At 45.8% G+C, this 23,191-nt stretch overlaps 1 long non-coding RNA gene across 2 annotated transcripts in view; it reads right to left on the bottom strand.

Annotated features, from left to right (window-relative positions):
* Positions 1-10,309: 10,309 nt before the first annotated feature.
* Positions 10,310-23,191, bottom strand: part of LOC123849247 (uncharacterized) — a 73,578-nt gene continuing 60,696 nt past the window's right edge. For both annotated transcript variants that reach the window (XR_010406241.1, XR_006792018.3), the window contains one exon: positions 10,310-18,965. This is a non-coding gene — a long non-coding RNA (uncharacterized LOC123849247). The remainder of the gene's footprint in view (positions 18,966-23,191) is intronic.

The following is a 23,191-nucleotide window of genomic DNA, read 5'->3' as shown; positions in this document are numbered from 1 at the left end:
TTACAATTGTTAGATCTTGTTGGATAGACCCTTTTTTTTTTTTTTTAAGATTTTATTTATTTGACAAAGAGAGACACAGTGAGAGAGGGAACACAAGCAGGGGGAGTGGGAGAGGGAGAAGCAGGCTTCCCGCCGAGTAGGGAGCCCGATGCAGGGCTCGATCCCAGGACCCTGAGACCATGACCTGAGCTGAAGGCAGATGCTTAATGACTGAGCCACCCAGGCGCCCCTGGATAGACCCTTTTATTATGATATAGTGTCCTCCTGCATCTCTTATTACAGTCTTTGGTTTAAAATCTAGTTTGTCTGATATAAGGATTGCTACCCCAGCTTTCTTTTGATGTCCATTAGCATGGTAAATGGTTCTTCACCCCATCACTTTTAATCTGGAGGTGTCCTTGGGTTTAAAATGAGTCTCTTGTAGACCGCTTATTGATGGGTCTTATTTTCTAAGACTTTACTTACTTGACAGAGCGTGGGATGAGGGGGAAGGGCCAGAAGGAGAGGTAGAAGCAGACTCCCCACTGAGCAAGGGGACCCCCCCCATGTGGGGCTCAATCCCAGGACCCAGAGATCATGGAGCCAAAGGCAGGTGTTTAAACAACTGAGCCACCCAGGTGCCCCTGGGTCTTGTTTTGTATCCAGTCTGATACCCTTTATCTTTTGGTTGGAGCATTTAGCCCATTTACATTCAAAGTAATTATTGAAAGATACAAATTTAGAGCCATTGTATTACTGTAAAGTTGCTGTTTCTGTAGATTGTCTCTGTTACTTTTGGGCTCTCTCTTCAAAGGATCCCCTTTAATATATCTTACAGGGCTGGTTTAGTGTTCATGAATTCCTTTAGTTATTGTTTGTCCTGGAAACTCTCCTATTTTGAATGACAGCCTTGCTGGATAAAGTATCCTTGGCTGCATATTTTTCCCATTTAGCACCTTGAATATATCAAGCCAGTTCTTTCTGGCCTGCCAGGTCTCTGTGGACAGGTCTGCTGCCAGCCTCATGTTTCTGCCCTTGTAGGTTACGGACCTCTTGTCCCGAGCTGCTTTCAGGATTTTCTCTTTATCTCTGAAATTTGCAAGCTTCACTATTATATGTTGGGGTGTTGACCTATTTTTATTGATTTTGAAGGGGTTTCTCTGTGCCTCCTGGATTTGAATGCCTGTTTCATTCTCCAGATTAGGGAAGTTCTCAACTATAATTTGTTCAAATAAACCTTATGCCTCCCCCTCTTCATTCTCTGGGTCCCCTATATCCAGATATTATTTTGCTTTATGCTGTCGCTGGTTTCTTGAAGTCTCCCTTCATGATCCAGTAGTTGTTTTTCTTTTTCTCAGCTACTTTATTTTCCATCATTTTGTCTTCTGTATCACTGACTCTCTCTTCTGCCCCATTTATCCTTTCTGTTAGAGCCTCCCTTTTTGACTGCATCTCAGTAATAGCATTTTTAATTTCAGCCTGATTAGATTTTAGTTCTTTTATTTATACTGTAAGGGATTTTCTAGTGTCTTCTGTGCTGTTTTCAAGCCCAGCTAGTACCTTTATAATCGTTGTTTTCAATTCTAGTTCCAACATCTTACTTATATCCATATTGATTAAATCCCTGGCAGTGAGTATTTCCTCCTGTTCTTTCTTTTAGGGTGAGTTTTTCTGTCCTGTCATTATGTCCAGAAAAGAATAGGAGAAAGAGAAAAGACAAAAATAAGAACAACACCAGAAAAAAACAAACAAAACAAACCAGAAGAAAACACAAAACAAAACAAGAAAAAAATCAAACAAGAAGTAAAACAGAACAGAATAATAAACTAGATCCTGGGTGTATTTTGGTCTATTTGTTAAAAGAAACTAGATCCCAAAATAAGAAAAAAAGAAAAACTTATAAATGTACAAAAATAAAATACAATGAAATAAATATATAATAAAAGTATATATAAAGTACATTTTAAAAATAAATACTAAAAAATAAAGAACTAAAAAAATAATAGCTGAAAAGGAAAAATATAAAACTGAAAGACTAAAGAATAATAAGAAAAAAACCATAAATGCTATATACTGTTTTCCCTGAGAGCTGAAGTTTTCGGGTCTCTGTGATGGGTAAACTTGGTATTAGCCGGAAGTTCCTGCCAGTCTTCTGGGGGAGGGGCCTGTTGTGCTGATTCTCAGATGTCCTTGCCTGAGTGGATCTACGCCCCCCTTGCTAGGGGCGGGTCTCAGTGTAAGCGGCTCTGAATTGCACTATGTGCCGCTGTTTGCCTGCAGGCTTTCAGCGCCCGTGGTGGTGGTGGTGGGGGGGGGGGGGTTGAATATGGCGGCGTCCTGCTTTCCAGCCCTGGAGCTGAGGGTCCGTACCCCCCATTCCTCAGTGTATCCTCACAGAATCACTCTTGTCTCCCCGCTTTCCGATTGCACTCCGTTCACCCAGCCTATGACCGAGCATTTTTATCTCAGGCACGTGACCTAGTTTAAAGTCTCCAAACTACAGATTCATGCAGCGCAGACCTGCACCATTTCTCCCAGGGGAGGGGGGGTTCTCTCCGCGCTTCTGCCTTTTGCTGGGCCCTTGCCCAGAGAGCGGTCACGCGACTGGGCAGCAGTTCTCGGTTTATGGTGACACTGAGCAGAAAGCCGCTGCCTAGACCCGCTGTTTGCAGCCAGCTTCCCCGCTCTGATGTCTGGGAACTCTGCTGCACTCACGCACCCCCATTCTTCTTGTGACCCCGGGAATCCTGAGACCATGCTGTTCCACCTGGGATTCCACCCCACTTCACCACCTGAGCACCTTTAAGCCAGGGACGTCCCCAACCATAGCAGACTTCTAAATGCTCTGATTTTGTGCTCCACTGCTTACGATATTTTGCCCTGGTCTCCTTAAGTAGGCTCCCTCCCCTCTGCCTATCCTCTGACATACTGCCCCAGATTCAGGGCTCAGCACCTCCTACCTTCCAAAAAGTGGTTGCTTGTCTATTTGTAGAATTGCAGCATTTCTTTTCTCAGATCTCCAGTTGATTTTTGCAGGTGTTCAGAATGATTTGATAACTATCTAGCTGAATTCCAGGGACCAGATGAACTTAGGATCCCCTACTCCTCTGCCATCTTAACTCACCCCCAACAATAACGCTTATCCCTGTTTTTTGTTTTTTGTTTTGTTTTGTTTTGTTTTTATTTGACAGAGAGACACAGTGAGAGAGGGAACACAAGCAGGGGGAGTGGGAGAGAGAGAAGCAGGCTTCCTGCAGAGCAGGGAGCCAGACATGGGGCTCGATCCCAGGACCCTGGGATCATGACCTGAGCCGAAGGCAGACGCTTAATGACTGAGCCACCCAGGCTCCCTGCTTATCCCTGGTTTTGTACGCCTCAGCATTTCTCCACATCTGGGATTTCTGTGAGCCTAGTCATGTAGCCCCCTACCTGTCTCTCCCTACCCAGCCTTGCCTGTCATGGATGGACCTCCAGGGCATTGTGCTAAATTAAGTCAGACAGAGAAAGACAAATATGGTATGATCTTACATATGGAATCTAAAAAAACCAAGGGGTGCCTGGGTGGCTCAGCCGGTTATGGCCAACTCTTGATATCGGCTCAGGTTCCTGGGATCGAGCCCTGCATCGGGCTCTGCACTCAGTGGGGAGTCCGCTTGAGGCTTCTCTCTCCCTCTCCTTCTGCCCCTCCCCCTGTTCATGCTTGTGCTTTGTCTCTCAAATAAATCTTTTTTTAAAGATTTTATTTATTTATTTGACAGAGACACAGTGAGAGATGGAACACAAGCAGGGGGAGTGGGAGAGGGAGAAGGAGGCCTCCCGTGGAGCAGGGAGCCCGATGCGGGGCTCGATCCCAGGACCCCAGGACCATGACCTGAGCCGAAGGCAGACGCTTAACGACTGAGCCACCCAGGCACCCCTCTCTGAAATAAATCTTTTTTTTTTTTTTTTTTAAGATTTTATTTATTTGCGAGACAGAGAATGAGAGACAGAGAGCATGAGAGGGAGGAGGGTCAGAGGGAGAAGCAGACTCCCTGCCGAGCAGGGAGCCCGATGCGGGACTCGATCCCGGGACTCCAGGATCATGACCTGAGCCGAAGGCAGTCGCTTAACCAACTGAGCCACCCAGGCGCCCTCAAATAAATCTTAAAAAAAAAAAAAAAGAAACCAAGTTTATAGATAAAGAATGGATTGGCATTTGCTAGAGGTGGGGGGAGGTGGGAGATATGTGTGAAGAGGGTCAAAAGGTACAAACTTTGGTTATAAAATAAGTCATGGGGATATAATGTACAGTATGATGACTAGTTAATACTGTATTGCATATTTGAAAGTTGCTAAGAGAGATCTTAAAGCTCTCAGCACAAGAAAAAAAATTTGTAACTGATGTCAGATGTTAACTAGACTTACAGTCATTTTGCAGTGTTATACAGATCATTATGTTATACACCTGAAACTGTTATATGTTGGTTATGCCTCAATAAAATTAATTTTAAAAACAAAACAACCATGTCAATTGACCTCACTTTCCACTCAGCATTTGGCACCCTAATTAACAGAATTTACATCCTGTTTAATCCTTCTGGAACTTTTCAAACTATAAATTGTGACACTGTGGGCCTCCTCTTCCTGCCTGACTCCTCGATTTTGCTCTCAGATTCAGGATCTAAGATCCTTCCTCTGCATGAGTATATAACCTTAAAGAAGGCTGGTGTAATAGAGCTCATCTGTGGGGGATTCAAATGTACCGGTGGTCAAACCTCCATCAGCAGCCAGAGCCCACAGTGGGCTGTCATCTGGGCCAATAGTAGGTCCCTGTTCCCAATACTGCTTCATAAAACGGGTCTATTATATTTGCAAGAGAGAGAGGGAAAAGCATATATTGAGTGTGTTGGAGTTCATGCTGTAGAGTTTGAAGGATGAGAACATTTTCTTTCCTTTTTGTTTCTTGTGGCTCTTTCTCCTTTCAGAACCCCATTAAGGGACCACTGTGTAACTCCAGTGAAAGCAAGTCACCAGACCTGTTCTTTTCCTCCGAGTTTGCTTTGCCTGTTTGAGAAAGCAGAGAGGCCTGGGCCCCCCAGTGCTGGCCACACCTGACTGGTGAGCCCAGCTGTGGCCTTCGGTGGCCAGCCGTCGGTGGGCTGCCTTGTCGAGCTGCTTTTCAGCCCCACTGCCTCACCACTAGATGGGCAGCCTGTCTCCAACAGTGCGTTCACAGACCCTCTGCGGCAAAGCTAGTAAATAAGCTCGTCCTGATCTTCCCCTGCCGGCGCTTTGGTACAACTTCTTTATCTTCTCAAGTAAGCACCGTTTGATCCCATGGCCTACAAATAAGTCAACACTGCTTGAGAAGTACTTCACATTAACACACGTACAAGTCTACCGTGAATTGACAGCCGCCCACCAAAGTCCACAACACCCACCTGGTCGCCATTGTACTGCCAAAGGGGAAGAAATCCTTAGCGGTAGGAAATCCTCAAGAGAATATTCACTTAACACCTTTGGTAGTTTGCTAACATGGAACTTGTGTGGTATCTGCAATCTCCATATCAGAACTCCCATTTTCACTCTTTTTAGGCCAGTGGAAGTCTATGCATTGTTTGTTTTGGTTTTGGGTTTTTTTGCTTGGTTTTTTAGACAAATTTAGGGGTTCCACTCCCTACACTGCTTTACCAAATGCTTAAAAACGACAGGAGGAGGACCTGGACTTGAAGCTCTCTTCCTCCATCAGTTTCAACATGACTGAGCAGACACGAGGCTCTCCCGTCCTGTGTTCTGTGGACAAATGACTCCCTTGTACCAGCACCAGCATACTTACAAAATCATTCATTTTAGCTCAGAGGTTCTGCTTGGTGTTAAATATTTTAAATAATTGAGTACAGTTGAACTCTCTTCTAACCCAGCTCCACAGTGCATTAATGTAGATACTTCCAGGTCAAATTGAGTCCCAGCATGACTACACGGGAGACAGAAATACTCCTTTATGGAGGGCTACCATCCACCCCAAAGGATTTCTGTTAGGAGTTGAGCTTTATTGCAAAAAAAAAAAAAAAAAAAAATTAAATACAGTACAGGTGTAGGAAAAATGGTTCTGTTCTATTTTTTCCTCTACGAACTCATGTTTCCACTGGTAATGGACAATTTCCATAATCTGGAACTGATCCCATTTTCTATCCCTTAAAGCCTCCAGATTCAAAACTTATTTTCCAATCATGGAAAAAGCAATAATGCCCGACACGAGAATGTCCAGGACAAAAGTCCTGAAGCGCGTTTTAGAATGGCCCACAGGCTGTTTTCAGGCTGACATGCACTGTGGCTTCACTCACACCCCTACTGATTGCAAGCTCCTTTCTGAGAGGAGAAAACCGCCAATGTCCCCTATTCCGAGACGTGGATGGCATTTTCATGCTTGTTTTAAAATTTCTATCCCCTTCATGCCGCTCCTCTCAGGACACTTTTCTGTAATACTCAGGTTGAGGCTTGCTTTAGGGGATGGCTTTTGCCTCCCACACAAAATATGATGTGGGGCCAAAGAAATCAGTAATCCAGATACATGCTTTAATGCGGTACTTAACATAAACATCAGACAACATTGCAAAAATAACTCGTGATTTCAAAATTACCATAATTTAAACTGAGGTAGGACCTGGCCCTGTACTTGCTCCACAGTGCCTCCCGCACGGCTCCGCTAAGAGGTGATTTACAAAACAGCCTTCTGGCCAGTGTTCCCGCACTTGGCTTAAACAGTGCATGAACGTATTTTTACCTTGATGCCCCGGAGTCCTGGGGTGGGGGGGCCCTGGTGGCCTTGGGCCCGCTAGGTGGCTTTGGGCTCTGAAGAAGAGGTGGGGGGCAGGGGGACTCCGGAAGAGATCCGGAGACGACCGAAGCCCTGGAGAGCTCGCACCTCCAGAAGCCGCCGTAGGGCGGGGACACGCGGGAGTATTCGGTGCGGTGTGAAATGCTTTCCTTCTGTAGCTGCGGGGGCTGAACGGGGTGCGGCAGAGGCGCTGCGGCCTGGCCCCGGGCTGCCGCCCCCCCGGAACCTAAGGAGGACAGCTCCAGCTCCGGGCCTCCTCGCCCTCCCCACCCCGCCTCCTCCCGCTCCTCCTCTTCTGCTACCTTCACTGAGATCCTGGGAGGGCGGAAAGGCAGAGTGGGCACGGCGCGGGGAAGGGCCGCGACCTGCGAGCAGCGGCGGCGTCCCGTACCTCGCCTCTCCCGGTGGAAGGCCGTCCGCTGACGTTATCTCAGGCCGGGCTCTGACCCCGCGGCTCTCCCGGTGTCGCCCGAGTCAGGCCGCTAAGAGCCAGCATCACTGCTGTGATGGGCGGGACTTGCCGGGGCGTGGCCACGAGGTGGGCGGAGCGTTTGCCGGCGGAGGGGTGCGCGCGCGCCGGTGGGGGGGGCGGGGCGGTGTTTCTAACTCGCCGCTTAGCCGACTCCGCCCGACTCCCGCGGGGCACCGCCTTGGGGAGGGGGCTTTGGTGGGTGGTGGCAGCCCGCCGGGGGCGGGGAAGGGGTGGGGAATGAAACTTCCCACCACTCCCCCGAGCCCTGGGAGACGTGTTGGGAGGACGTCCCGCCGCCTGCCCTCGCTGCACGCGGGTCGGTGCGGGGCTGTCGCCCTACGCCCCTCCAGGGCGGGAGCCGCAGAGATAGGGCTGGAGAAGGCGCGGGGCCCCTGGCAGCCCCGGCACCGGAGCGACGGTATCCCCCTCGCCGTGTGGGCTCTGAGCACGACTCTCCCCTCCGGCAAGTCGGTAACTAATGGATGGGACTGTGGTTGGGTTCCGTTCGCACCCAGAGTCCACGAGCCGGGCTAGTGATCCCGACGAAACGATTAGCTTGGGGGCTGCTTGCTCTGGGGTTTTGCCAGAACGCGCTGAAAGCGGAGCCCTCTGGGTGTTCAGATGCACCCTACAAGAAACCCCAGATGCCCCTTGAGAAAGTCCCAAGTACTCCACGTTTTTATGACTAAGCCCGCGTCAGGGGGCAGGTGTAACCCGCTGCCCGCTACTTCGTGTATTCAAGAACGCTCACAGCGCAAGGGGCCCCTCCTTTGACTTGGGACGCAGCCGAGCGGCGTGCGGCGTCTGCTGGGCTCCGCTCCCGCGGCTGCAGGCGCCCTGCCACAGCGCGGGTTTGCCCGTTACGCGGCCCGGGTTGTGGACCAGGGGGAGTTTCCATATTCCCCTCCACCCCAACTATCTTCCTGAATTCTTGTTCCCCCCTGAAAAGTGTCAAATAAGAGCCAGGCCAGATTGCCGGCTTTATGGTTCTTGGAGAGTTGTTTACAGGTACCCTGGGATGTGTAAATATCCTGAACGCTGAGAATGGCTTCTAACCCTGGGCCCCGTGCCCGACAACTGTACGTGACTGACTCTGTTTTTCCCTGCACAACCACCGCTACCATCGTCCCCTTTTTATTTTTTTTTAAGATTTTTTTCATTTATTCATTTGAGACACAGATATGCAGAGAGAAGAGAGCATGAGCAGGGGGAGAGGCAGAGGGAGAGGGAGAAGCAGAAGCAGGCTCCCCGCGGAGCCAGGAGCCGGTGGTGGGGCTCGATCCCAGGACTCTGGGATCATGACCCCAGCCGAAGGCAGACGCTTAACCATCCGAGCCACCCAGGCGCTCCTCATCGTCCCCCTTTTAAAGAAATTTAGCCAGGGTGGGATGGCTCAACCTTGTGGAGTTAATTTTAGAAAATACACTTTGAACCTCCGGGCCTGAGTCTAAGGCGTTTGCTGAAACGTCAGCATCAGCTTTGCCGCAACCCCTCGCAAGTGATGGTATTTGAGACAAAGCTCTCGCGACCCTTAGGAGGCTCTAGGGGGCAGGGATAATTATAGCCCATCTTTTCTCTATACCTACTTTCTGAACAACTGCACATAGCCTATGCATGAGTTAGCAGTTAATGTTTAAAAGTAATAGCTCTCCTTCATTCTAAGCCTTCCCTGCTTTAAAGCTCTTTGATGAATCTGGTAAGATTTTCAATAAAGACCGTGTTTAAACCTGTGCAGTCGCTGTTCTCCTCGGGAGGCAGTTCCCGCACGTCCGCTCGGTACGGAGTCCGAGTGTTTTCCTTCCAGTGCGCGGGGACACCAGCTCGCTCACAGACCAGCCCTGCCCTGCCTTGATGAGTGCAGTGGTTCTGCTCACTGGACTTGCAGATGTGGCCCTTCTTCCGCTAGCGAGTCGGAAGAAAAATAAGGGCATGTAGAGAGGCTGAGCCTGCTGTGTCACCAAGCCTGCCTTCGAGGGGACAAGGGAATTTGATTAATCAGCGACTTGGGGACCTTTATCCTGGACGTAGCCATTCATTTTTGATCATTAATTATGATCAAATTTGACCAATTTTTGGTCATTAATTAATTCCATTTATAAATTCTTCTAAGTTTCTCTCTCTTTTTTTTTTTTTTAAGAGAGGGCGAGCAGGGGGAGAGGCAGAGGGAGAGAGAGAACCTCAGGCAACAGCGCTGAGATTCTCTGCTGAGTGTAGAGCCCGTGGCAGGGGGTGCACTTTCCAAAGGACAAAGAGTCCGAGGCGGCTTTATTTATCATGAAACAGCTGAGTTTTACTCAAGAATCTTCGATGAGGGGCGCCTGGGTGGCTCAGTCGTTAAGCGGCTGCCTTCGGCTCAGGCCATGATCCCTGGGTCCTGGGATCGAGCCCCGCATCGGGCTCCCTGCTCAGCCAGGAGCCTGCTTCTCCCTCTCCCTCTGCCTGCTTGTGCTCTCTCATGCTCTTTCTGTCAAATAAATGAAATCTTAAAAAAAAAAAAAAAAAACCTTCGATGAAAATCTATGCTTTTCCGTTTTGACTGGCATTAAGCTCCGTAACCAGAACACGGTGAGTAGCTCAACTGCCCACGATTCACTTAAATTTATGATTTATCCTCTGGAGAAACTGAGAAATAGGAAATATTAATTTAGCTACTGAAGTTTTATACCTAAAAACCTCCTTATGAAAAGAAACTCTGATTACTCTCTTTTACAGAGTAATAGAAAATGAAGGGGGTTATGTTAACAAACTAACCTTCTTGTGGCAGTAACAACAGCTAATACAGATTTCGGATTTGCTGTGTGTTGGGCACTAACTAATGATTTTACACGTATTATCTCATTGACTCCTCCCAGCACCTCCAGCGGAGCAGTAGTATGATTGATCCCACTTAAAAGATGAAGAAATTGGAGCCTAGAAGCATTGTGACGTGTGTAAAGGACACACAGTAAATTCCGGAGCCCGAGTTCGCACCCAGCCTACACCACAGCACTACATTCCTACAAAAATTCACACAGATCAATAAGTAGACACGACTTCAGCAAAAGATGTACAAACAGGGATCTTTAATGCAGCATCTTTTATAAGAGCTTAACATCTGAAAAAGCTTGTATGTCTATCCTAAGGGACTGATTAAATTAATGAAGGTACATCCACTCAATACAATAGGTAAGCATCTGTTACGAATTACATTGCAGCGCAGTATGCCCAGTGTGACCCAATTTTAATAAATACAGCATTTCTGCCAGGATACATACACATTAAGAGGGGGTCTGGAAACTAATGTAGCAAAAATACTAACAATGATCATTTTGAAGTGGTAGGACTCCAGGTAAATTAAAACATTAAGTTCTCCCAACTTCTCTTACAACAACCATCTAACAAAAAATAGAATAAAATCTTTAAAAATCACACTACTTTCCTTTCACAGAGAGATACCGCTTCCCACTTGAGCTCCAGACTAGAAATCAGCCCCAACCGCACTCAAGTGCTCCGTGACTTTGGACAAGTCACTTACCCTCTCTGGGCCTCCTGTTCCATATATATAATAATGAGAAGCTGGTTTCTTTTCGCAAGTTCCTCCCAGCTTTAACATTCTTTGACTTAGTCATTTCATTCCTAGTGAAGTTCTTAAAAACAAAAACAAAAAACTGGCACGTGGGGACTTAAATGTTGATAAACAGTCACTTTACACCTTATTCGCTTTCTTTGGCATATGAAGTTGCTCCCATTCTTCCCTTCCCATCAGTCCTTTGAAAAGGGAATGTTAATGCATCTCACCAAAAATGTGTCAAATCGCTCTAGAAAAATAAGGGTCTTCTCCCAGAAAGACTATTTTTAACCTATATATTAACAAGCAGACGGACAAAAAAACCACTACATGCCGAAACAACACAGCCCACGATCCAAGCCACAGAGAGAAACCAAAGCCATGTATGCAAACACAATGCCCACTGCTGTCCTTACTCCACACCACGCCGGCTTCTCCCCCCGGATCGCCAGGTCCCCCCGATCTGATTCAGGAGAATAACCAGCCTGCCGCTCACAGACAGCCACGGGGCCGTTTAAACTAGTCTCACTGGGAAGCACAGGCTCTCACTGCCCAGCAGAGAGCATGACAAGCAGCCTAGTCCAGGCGGTGGGAGGATGCGAAGCCCGTGGGGGTGACGCAGGGTGAAATGGGGGGGCTGTGATTGGAGGGGTGCCCGGTGTCCAAGTAACAGGCAGACCGGAGGGCGTGAAGGGCAGGCCATCTGGGACATGGGGGTTCTGGGAGCATGAAGCTTGGGGGGTGCCGTGTCACCAAGCCCTACTTTCCCCCTGCGAGTGGTCCTGTGCCCCGCAGCCCTCGGCTCTGCTTCGGGAAAGGCTGGAAAGCCCTTGGGCGGCGGGTTCTCCATCCCCATGAAACCTGCTTCCATCCGGGCAACCAAAAAATCTGCCCTTTTAGAGAAAAAGCGCCGTATTTCCTATTTTCCTTCCCAGCCAGGAAAGGGATAGTCTCAGCAGTCTGTTTTATGAAAATAGAAGATATTTTTTCAACAACAGTAAAATACTGAATACGCAGCTTGCACACTCTCACCCCATCCCCCCCACACCTGGGACCATCTCCCTGAGTCACTGGTCTGGAATCTTCTACCCCGCCCGCTCCATGCCTCCCCCCCACTCCTTTCTTAGCAAATACTTTCCCAGCTGGTAGAGTCACCTAGGAACTATCCTTCTGAGGTCTCCTTCATTTCTGTCCACTTGCTAGCTGTGTGGCAGCAGGTAAATGGCTAAAGTACTCTGAGCTAATAACATCAACCTCACAGAGTCCATTCATTTATTCACGCAGTCAACAGGCCAACTGAGCACCTACCCCAGCTGGGCCCTGGGCTATGTGCTGGGAATACATCAGTGCTCAAGGCAGACGCCCTCCTTGCGCTCAGGAAATTGGCCACCCAACTGAGGGCCCAGACCGTAAATGAATAAATACACAGATGGTGGCAAGTGCGTCCATGTAAGGGACACGGTACAAGGAGAGAATACAATGGATTCAGATCTAGGCTGTGAGGTCAAAAAAGTCTACTCCAAGAGACCGACATGAAAGCTGAACCTGAAGGATAAACATGAACAAGCCAGATGAAAGGTTCTGGGCAAAGATCCTGAGTTAGGAGGGTTTCACGTTTTCTAGAAGAGGCCATGTGGCTGGATGTCAGGCGTGAGGAGGAGAGAGACTCCACAGGCGTTTGGAGAAGTAACCAGGGGACTCTTGCTGTTGTATATTCTATGGATGTGAACAACCATATACTGCCTTGCGGCCACCATCATGGTGTCATACAGAGTAGTCGCACTGCCCTAAAAATCCTGCGCTCCCCCTACTCATCCTCCCCGGATGACCCCCAACCCTTGGCAACCACTGATCTTTTTACGTCTCCATAATTTTGTCTTTTCCAGAATATCCTATGGTTGGAATCCTACAGGATGGAGCCTTTTCAAGTGGGCTTCTTTCACTTAGTATTAATGCATTTAAGGTTCTTCCATGTCTTTTCATGGTTTGATAGCTCATTTCTTTTTAATGCTAAATAAGATTTCACTGTCTGCATGTACCACAGCTTATTCATCCATTCACCTACTGAAGGACATCTTGGTTCCTTCGAAGTTTTGGCAATTCTGAGTAAAGCTTCATCGTTGTGTTTGTTTTGAGAAAAGTTTACTTGTTGCTTTTGGGACCCTAATGGGCAGAAACAACAGACTAGATCATATGTGAAGGGCAATTAGGAAGCCGGAAAACAAATTATTTGATAGTCTCGAGTGTGCTTATCTTCTTAAGATATTATTCAGAGATATTACTACAAAAAACTACCGTATTGCTTTTCGTCTAATACCAGAATATATGGCCTACAAGGGAAAGAATTTGTGTTCAACTGTTGGTCCCTAGTCCCTAGAAATATCAAATGGTGGCCGGTCCATTGGTATTTTTTGAATACACGGAGGGATTTACACTCTCCACAGCATTATTTTTTCTTTTGTAAAATAACATTGCTATTGAGAGACAATGCACATACCATGATGTTCACCCTGTTAAAATGTACAAGTCAGTGGTCTCTAATATATTTGCAAATTCTTGCCTCAATCCTCACTAATTCCAGAACATTTTCCTCACCCCTAAAAGAAACTTCATACCCATCAGCAGTCACTCACCGTTCCCCATTCCCCAGCCGCTGGTAACCACTAATATACTTTCTGTCAGTGGGCTTCAGTATTCCGGACATTCCTAATAAATGAAATCATAAAATATATGGCCTTCTCTGTGTGGCTTCTTTCACTTAGCATCATGTTTCCACGTTTCCTCCATGTATCAGAACTTCAATTCTTACTTATATCAAGATATTTCACATATTTTAAAGTGTGTAATTCAGTGGTTTTGAGTATATTCACAAAATTTTTGTGTAAACATATGGTTTCCATGCTCTTGGGGTATATACCCAGGCGTTGAATCGCTGGGTCATATGGTAACTCTATGTTTAACTGTTTGAGTTACTGGAAAAACGGTTTCCAAAACATCTGCCCTACTTTATGCTCCCAACCTAGGAGTGTTTATTCAAGAAAAAAACAGCTGAATCTCAACAAGAACAGCAGACTTTATGGTATTTTAAATTACCCTAGTCCCATCTACCACTCCACAGCTCTGTGGGAGCCTTGAAAAACAACAGCCCAAGTTTGCAGTACAGGAGGGAGCAGAGTGGTCCTCTTTTAAAGCCTCAGCCTCCCCAAATATTAATTATTTAACTTAATGGATCACTGGAAGACCCTCCTCCAAAGACTCGTCTTTATTTGAACTAAGAGTTCATCTAGTGCTCTCTTCTTGACGGCATTGGCCAAAAACATTCATTGGAAAGTGGGGTTTTTTTGGGGGGGGAATGCCTAAGGCAATAGATAACACTTGAGGGAAATAACAGACTAACCAAAAAACTGAAAAGAATCGGCTGAGCAACTACATGTCCACTGGAGCTTTGAAAAGTTCTGACATATTCCTGGGAATCTAGAAGGCCAAGTACATGCTTAGGGCACTGTACATGCTCAAGAAAAGTGTGAGAAGGCCCTGTAACTTCTCAACTCTGGCTGACCTTGAGGCTAGTGAAGGTTAATACAGAGTTGTAAACTGTTTGATTGCATGATGAAAGCAATGCACACACTGAGCCTCTCGGAAACGAGGGCGAGATTTATTTGTTCCAGGCACTCAATGAAATCTCTGTCCACCATTAGCCGACCACTGAGCTAACTGAGCTAAGATTTCAAGGGCTATATACAATAACGAAGAGAGTCTTTGCGGAATTCAGAGAAGTCCTAAATAAACATGGACTGCAACAGGCAGCCACAACGAAGCCCGGCAGGAAAGGAATCTCATTCTCAGCGTTGCCACATGACGATATTCAAAAATGTCCAGTTTTTAATAAAATTTTATGAGGCACATGAGAATCAAGAAAGGATGGCCCATGTATGGAGGGGAGGGCAATCAATAGAACTGTCCCAAGGAAGCACAGGCATTGGAATTACTAGATAAAGCCTTTCATCAGCTATTTTAATATGTCCAAAGAGCTAACAGAAACAATGTCTAAAATCTAAAAGGAAAGATTCTACTCCAACACAGAAAGGGCTTGTTACAAGTCTTCACTCCCATCTTCACGACAAGAAAAAATATGAACAGATTAAAAATCAATGACTCTTTGTGGAGACATCAGAGTACTGAGGTCATGGGACCAGCTGCACCCCAAACCTAGAGGAACCAGCGATGACAGAGATGACAGATTGCAGGGACTACAACTCCTCACCCCTGAGACAGGAAGCGCTGGTGAGTGCAACCAGGACTTGAACCAGGATTTGAACGGCAGCTTCAATGAGCTGTGGACTAGCTTGAGAGATGAAACTCCTGGGGGGCCCCACCTAAGGTAGCCACCCCCTCCACAATCATGGTGTTTGCCCCTAGAATCCTCAACAGCTTTTCTTGATAACCGAGCGGAGCAAAATTGCTTCCTGTGTGGCCAGGGAGAGGCAAGAAAGAACTATTTTGAAAGAAGCCAAAAGTATTCTCCACAACAAAGGCTTACCCAGCAAGGGAGAAGCCTTACTGGACTCGGGGTAAGGGAAATGAGCAAACTCCAGGTCCCCTGAGCCTTCTCTCTTCGCATAAGGTGGGGGGAAAAACAGAGAAACACCTGAGAAGGTCCCAGCCCAGGGGAACAGGTACAATAAAAGACTGAGACCTAATCCCAGGATTACAGAATGCGTGCCCTCAGTCCAGACCTGACCAAACATCAACAGGGCTCCTGGCTAACAATAGTGGATTACAGATTACAGCCGAGAAGAACTGCAAGGCTCAAATTCTATGGAAGAAGTGTTTGCTAGGGAAACGAAAGATGCTGGGGGACAAAAACAAAGACACTAGTGGAAACTGAATCCTCTGATACTACAGAGACAGAAAACAGTAAATACAGCCTATCTCTTAGATAAAAATAAACGTCATACTAAAGGCCTATTTACTTCCTAATACCTGATAATTCACGACTGGCTTCCAACAACAACAACAAAAAACTACATGGTGTGATAAAAGGAAAGAAGAAACAATCTGAAGAGACAAAGCAGATGTCAGAACCAGATTCAGATATGGCAGAGATTTTGAAATCATCAGACAGGGAAATTAAAAATAAGTATGATTAATATGCTGAGGGCTTTCGTGGGAAAAGTGGACAACATGCAAGAACAGACAGGTAATGTAAACAGAAATAGAAACCCTAAGAAAGAATATAAAGGAAAGACTAGAAAAAGAAACCACTGTAACAGAAATCAAGCATACATCATCTGATGGACCCATCAGATGACTGGAAAGGGCTAGAGACAGAATCAGAGCACTTGAAGATCCGTCAACAGAAACTTCCCGGGCGCCTGGGTGGCTCAGTTGGTTAAGTGACTGCTTTCGGCTCAGGTCATGATCCTGGAGTCCCTGGATGGAGTCCCTGGATCGAGTCCCGCATCGGGCTCCCTGCTCGGCAGGGAGCCTGCTTCTCTCTCTGACCCTCCCCCCTCTCATGTGCTCTCTCTCTCTCATTCTCTCTGTCTCAAATAAATAAATAAAATCTTAAAAAAAAAAAACAAAAAAACCCCAGAAACTTCCCAAACTGAACTGAAAGAGAAAAAAAATAATAAAAATTAGAACAGAATATCTAATAACTGTGGGGCAATTACAAAAGGTATAGCATATATATCATGAGACTATCAAAAGCAGAAGAAAGAAAGAAACAGGAACTATTTGACATAATGATGCCTGGGATTTTTCTAAAATTAATGACAGAAACCACACCACAAATCTAGGAATCTCAGAGAACACCGAGCAGGATAAATGCCAATATACATATCTATATCTATATCTATACACACACACACACACACACACCCCTAGGCATATCATATTCAAACTGCATAAAGCCAAAGACAAAGAAAAAATCTTTTAAAGTCAGAGAAGAAAGACACCTTATCTAGAGAGGAACAAAGGTAAGAATTACATCAGACTTGCTTTAAAAATCATGCAAGCAAGAAGAGAGTAGAATGAAATATTTAAAGTGTTAAAAGAAAAAACCCACCAACCGAATCTATATCCAGAAAAATCATCCTTCAGAAGTAAGGGAAAATAATGACTTTCTTGGTGTAGTAGTTTCCTAGGGCTGCCATAACAAAATATCACAAACGGGGTGACTTAAACAACAAAAAAATGATTTTCTTACACTTCGGGAGACTGAAAGTCAAAGATCACGGTGCTTTAGTGTTGCCTTTTGGGAGGCCTCTCTGCTTGGCTTGGAGAGAGCCATCTTCACGCATGGCCTTACCTCTCTGCGCGCGTGCATCCTGGTGTCTCTTCCTCTTCCTACAAGGACACCAGTCAAATTGCAGGGAGGCCCCACCCTTATAGCCACAGGGGACATCAATGACCTTTCTAAAGGGAGTTAGGGCTTTGACAGATGAATTTTGCAGGGGGACACAATTCAATCCGTAACACTCAGACTTACAGAACTGAGAGAATTTTTGTCACCAGTCAATGTTAAAAGATGCTCTTCAGAGAGAAGGAACATGGTATTGGTCAGAAATGTGGATCTACATAAATAAAGGAGAGGTGTCAGAGAAGGAATAAATGAAGATTAAAATACAGTATTTTATTTTTCTTATTTAATCTAAAGGACGACTGTTCAAAGGAATAACAGCCACGATGTACGGGTGATCATAGCGCGTACGTAGGTCAGTGCAAGAAACGGTAGCAGTGTTATGAAGGGGTGGGAGTGGGGAGCTGGGGATTCTGTTACACCCACACTGCCCATACAGTGGTGCAGTGCTGTTTGAAGGTGGACCTAGATTAGTTGTAAATTTATGTTGTGCAGTCTAGGTCTAGGGAAACCACTAAAAAGTTAAAAAGAAATATAACTGATACGCTGAGAGAGAAGAGAAAATGGAATAATAAAAAATGCTCAATTAAAAGAGAAGGCAGAAACAGGAAGATTAAGAAAAAAACAAAGAACAAGTGCAACAAATACAAAATTTTGACAAACATGGTAGATACAAATCCAACTATATCAACAATCACTTTAAATGGGAGTGGTCTAAATACGCCAATTAAAAGAAGAGACTGTAAGGGTAGATGATAAACAAGACCAGACTATATGTTGTCTATAAGAAACCCAATTTGAATATAAAAACACACATATATTAAGAGTAAAAGAGCGGGGAGAGGGGTAGCCACGGACACTAATCAAACGAAAGCTGGAGTAGTGATAATTAATTTCAGACAAAAAGCATTTGAACAAGGAAACTTCCCAGGAATAACGAGGGTATTACATAATAAGGGGGGGTCAATTCTCTGAGAAGACACAATAATCTTTGAAATATATGCACTTTACAACGAAGCGTCACAATGCAAGAGGCAAGAACTGATAAAAATGCAGAGAGAAACAGATAACCCACTGTTAACGTGAGGGATTCCACACTCCCTCTATTAGTAACTGACAGATCCAGTAGGCAGAAAATCAGTAAGGATATAGCTGAACTCAAAAGAACCATCCATCAATGGATCTACTTGACAGTTTATTTGTAATTTTTTCCCAGCTTTATTTTTAATTGACAAATGAAACTGTATATACTTAAAGTGCACAATACAATTTGATATACGTACACATTGTGAAATGACCACAATTAAGGCAATTTTAACACATCCCTCAACTCACAGTTACCTTTTCTGTGTGCAGAAAGAGGGCTGAAGATCTGTTCTCTTAGCGGAATCTCTTCCTTGCAGATCTGTTCCCTCCTTCTAGACTCTAGGCTTCTGCCGCCACCACGTTCTGCCAGATCTTCCGAGACGTTCCAAGAAGCAGCCAAGCTTGATGCCCCTCTTCCTATGTCGTGGAGCCAAAGGTACTGGAGCAGTGCTGTGTGTCTTGCGCCTGGTATTCGTTCAATCCAGAACCCGGGAACAAACTGGGTCCCAAGAATCAATACAAGTTCTACTCAGTGAACGGAGATTGCAGCAAACTGAAGAAGGTCCAGACTTCTAAATGAAACGTTTCACTATAAAGCTGCTTAAAATGAAGGTCTTCCAGAAGCCACCTGCACAATTTTCCACTTATCCAGGAAATCGTTCCACTCTAAATACACGAAATCATTAATAAATATCTGAAACTTGAAAAAAAGAGAAAAAGATAGACTCTCTTAGCAAATGTCAAGTACACAATACAGTATTATTAACTGTGGTCACCACACCAAACATTAGCTCCCCAGAACTTATCTTTTGACCAACATCTGATTTCCTCCAGCCCCAGCCCCTGGCAATCACCATTCAACTCTCTGTTTCTAGGAGTTTGACTTAATTTTTTTTGATTCCACATATGAATGAGATCATACAGTATTTAGCTTTCTCTGTCTGGCTTATTGCACTTAGCAAAATGCCCTCTGGTTTTATCCATGTTGTCAAAAATGACAGCAGATATATATATACATATATATGTCTCACATTATATATATGTCTCACATTATATATATGTCTCACATTATATATCTCTCCCACAGTTTATATATATTTCTTTATCTGTTCATCCATCTATAGACCCTTAGGTTGTTCCCATGTTTTGGCTATTGAATAATTTGAATAATGCTGCAATGAACATGGGAGTGCAAATATCTCTTCAAGATTCTGATTTCCTTTCCTTCAGATATATACCCAGAAGTGGGATTGTTAGATCACACAGTAATTCGATTTTTAATGTTGAGGAACTTCCACACTGTTTTTCCACAGTGGCTGCACCGATTTACATTCCCGCCAACAGTGCATGAGGCTTCCCTTTTCCCCGCATCCTTGCCAGCGCCTGTTATCTCCTGTCTTTTTGATAGTAGCCATCCCAACAGGTGTAAGGTTGTCAGAGAAGGGAAAATTTCCCCCTTCCCCTCTTAGTTCTTTTGGCGGGTTGGCTGAGTAATTAAAATGACACAAGACAGAATCATAGGAGAAAAACAAATTAAATTATATACCTGTGGGGAATCCCCATAAACATAAGACATTCCAAAGACAGGCAAAATGAAGTTATGTATGCCATCCTGAACTGAGAAGCAGGGAGGGGTCTGAGCCTTCAAAGGGCAGGAGAGCCATTCACAGGAAGATGAAAAATAAATGTTTGGTAAACAGATATTTGCTGGGCCATAAAGGAACAACAAGACGCAGAGAGGAATTTTAACACACACACTTTGCTAGGTTTCTCCCTGTCACCCGACCACACCTGCGGCCACACTGTACTGTCATTATCTAGGATGGTGGCTCGTTTCCGGGAAGAGGCCCTCTATCTAAGTTCTTTCAGGCAGTGGTAAAGGTAAAAAGAAAGAGGTAAAAAGAAAAACTTCCTGAGTCTTCTGTTTCTTAAAAATAATCAGCCTAAATTAATCCTCATGCCAAAGAGACACATTTTGGGGTGGCAAATGTTGCTCCCCCAGAAGGTGAGATCTCATTGTGCTTTTGATTTGCATTTTCCTGATGAGGAGTGGTGCTATGTGCATGACTTCTCTGGAAAACTGTCCACCCAGGTCCTTTGCCCATCTTTTTTTTTTTTTTTAAAGATTTTATTTATTTATTTGAGAGAGAGAGAATGAGAGACAGCACATGAGAGGGGGTAGGGTCAGAGGGAGAAGCAGGCTCCTCGCCGAACAGGGAGCCCGATGTGGGACTTGATCCCGGGACTCCATGATCATGACCTGAGCCGAAGGCAGTCGCTTAACCGACTGAGCCACCCAGGCGCCCCTTTGCCCATCTTTTAACCAGTTACTTGTTTTCTCCCTGTTGAATTACAGGAGTTCCTTATATATTTTAGGTATTAACCTCTTAGCAGATACATGGCCTGCAAATATTTTCTCCTTTTCATTCTGTTGATGGTTTCCATTGTTGTGCAGGAGCTTTTTAGGTTGAGGTAGTCCCACTCATTTATTTCCGCTTCGTTGCATGTGCTTTTGGTGTCACATCCAAGAAATCACTGTCAGAACCAACATCGAGGAGCTTTTCCCCCATGTTTTCTTCTGACAGCAGTGGCAGCCCCTGCGTGTGGCCCCGTCTAGGATGGTTTCCGACGCGGGGCCAAGGGCAGGCCACCCCAAAATGTGCCACTTTGGCATACTGATAGTTTTAAAGAAAAGTTACAGCCAATATAAGGACACTCAGACCGTCCTGTCCCCAAGAAACAGGAAACAAATCTCCCCTGAGAAAAATACCGTCCTTGTACTAAGAAGTTTTTTAACTTGGGAATTCCTTGTGACCAGAGATAGAGACTTCGAAGCCGACAAAACTGTAGAAACAAACCTTGTGGGGTTTTTTTCCCCCTAATCTACTACCCTCAGCCTAAATTCCGCTTAGAATCCCCTACTAAAGCTCCCAAACACCTGTTTTCTTTATCCTGTCAATTCCTCACAAGTTTATTGTCTCTTTGTCTAAAAAGTATAAAAACTGCCTGCTTTGGTCATTTATTTCTTTAGGTCTCAATTTCATTACTGGGCCTCTGTGCCCATATAATGACACTGTTTGTTTTTTTCCTATTACTCGGTCTCATGGAAATTTAATTTAGTCCAGCTAAAAGACCTTGAAGGGTAGAGAAAGAATTTTTCCTTCCCTACACTGAATTCCCAGCGGCCATTCTCTTGTGGATCCTAGAGGCGTATCTGCTTGCTCTGGGGTAAAGGACACTTGAGTCTTCCTGTGTGGCTGACGAGCACAGTCCACCCGTTTGTGATGTCCCCCCCCCCCCCCCGTTGGGGGTCTTTCTGGTGAGCATCCACATGAGTAACAAGAAACTTATTAGGAGCAGAACTGACTTCTACCCCAATGGCTAGTCCCCAGAGGGAGGCTTGCTCTACATGCCAATCTGAGTCTTGCCAGTGGCCCCCCAAAAATGCCGAGGCCATTAGCCACAGTACACCAGTCAGCAAAAATAGAGCAAACCCCTTTGTTGAGGTGGCCGGGACAGCCAGCCAGCCACCCTGCACGAAGCTCTGCCCGTTATACTGAGCATTCCTTACCACACCCGGGAAGGGAAAGGTCTCTCTCAGCGTGGATGGCAGCTGAACCCCGTCCCTGCTTGTTAGTAGTTACCCAGGAGAAGCCGACAGGGAACAGGCCCATTTGTGGTCCAGGAAGTCTCTCTATCTGGGACCTCACTGGGCTGCCTCCTTGGGAAATATGCCAGGGAGCCAGAGAGACACTCCTGAGATCTTTCCTTGGAGTTATGAGACCTCATCTGGGCTGCGTTTTGTTCATTCCTGTATGTACCATTTATATCTTCGTATGGAAGACTCTTGAACCACCTCCACCAGGTGATTTGAGACATCTGCTTGGATCTGTGACATGACTGGGATTTCTGGTCTTTTTTTTTTTTTTTAAAGATTTTATTTATTTATTTGACAGAGAGACACAGCGAGAGAGGGAACACAAGCAGGGGGAGTGGGAGAGGGAGAAGCAGGCTCCCCGCAGAGCAGGGAGCCCGATGCGGGACTCGATCCCAGGACCCTGGGATCATGACCTGAGCTGAAGGCAGTCGCTTAACCAACTGAGCCACCCAGGCGCCCATGGGATTTCTGGTCTTAAGATTACCTCACAGCCATCGATCATGTGCGCAGTATCCACCAAAGCCAATAGCAGGCCACTCATTCTGTCCTGAGCTGATGAAGACACTAAGACATTCAGACTCTTGGATTCATCTCCCGATTCACCAGGAGAGGCAGAGGGCCATCACCATGCAGACCCTAGTAGGACCATCTATCAAGTCCCCCATGACCTGGTACTGGCCCAGAGTTCCTTAGTGGGGAGCACATCAATCTCCTTCTTTGAGGACCCATTACTGAGTGACTGGGCCCAGAGCTGTCTTTGGAAAAAGCTCTTGCCCAGGAAGTCCACAAGAGGGCTCCTGATCGCCATTTTGACATTTTTACTTTGGTCAGTCAAATTTGCTCTATTTGCAGTAGCCACTTTTTCAGTGCCCAGAAATTTCTCAGTGAAGATCCAGATTGTGTGGCTGACCAATTGACCTAACCTCATTCTGAAGCTTAATTGGGTGGTTTAATTGGGTTCGATAACGAGCAGGAGCAGCATGAACAAACCTAAAAATCTTCGCCTGGTGAACAACCTCATCAAACACCGTTCCCACTCCCTCACTGTAGACCCCAAAGACTACCGGGCTGGGTGCGGGGTCTCCGTAGCTTCTGTAAGGGCGCTCCAGACAAGTTTTTTCATTGCCTCATCATGTGTGGGCCAAATCTGTCAGAGCCCGAAGCTGAGGAAGAGGGTCTCTGATAATCCTACCCTCTCATCTCTCCCTTCTTCCTCCTCCTCAGGTAAAGTGGCTACTGTCAAGGCACTCGGGAGGAGGGGGTCTACG

This window comes from Mirounga angustirostris, unplaced genomic scaffold, assembly GCF_029215605.1.
Source record: "Mirounga angustirostris isolate CCGP_5_RB_7025 unplaced genomic scaffold, mMirAng1.0.hap1 SCAF_11, whole genome shotgun sequence".
Classification (NCBI taxonomy): Eukaryota; Metazoa; Chordata; class Mammalia; order Carnivora; family Phocidae; genus Mirounga; species Mirounga angustirostris.
The sequence above is the reverse complement of the archived record's forward strand: the minus strand, read 5'-3'. Positions and strand labels throughout refer to the sequence as shown.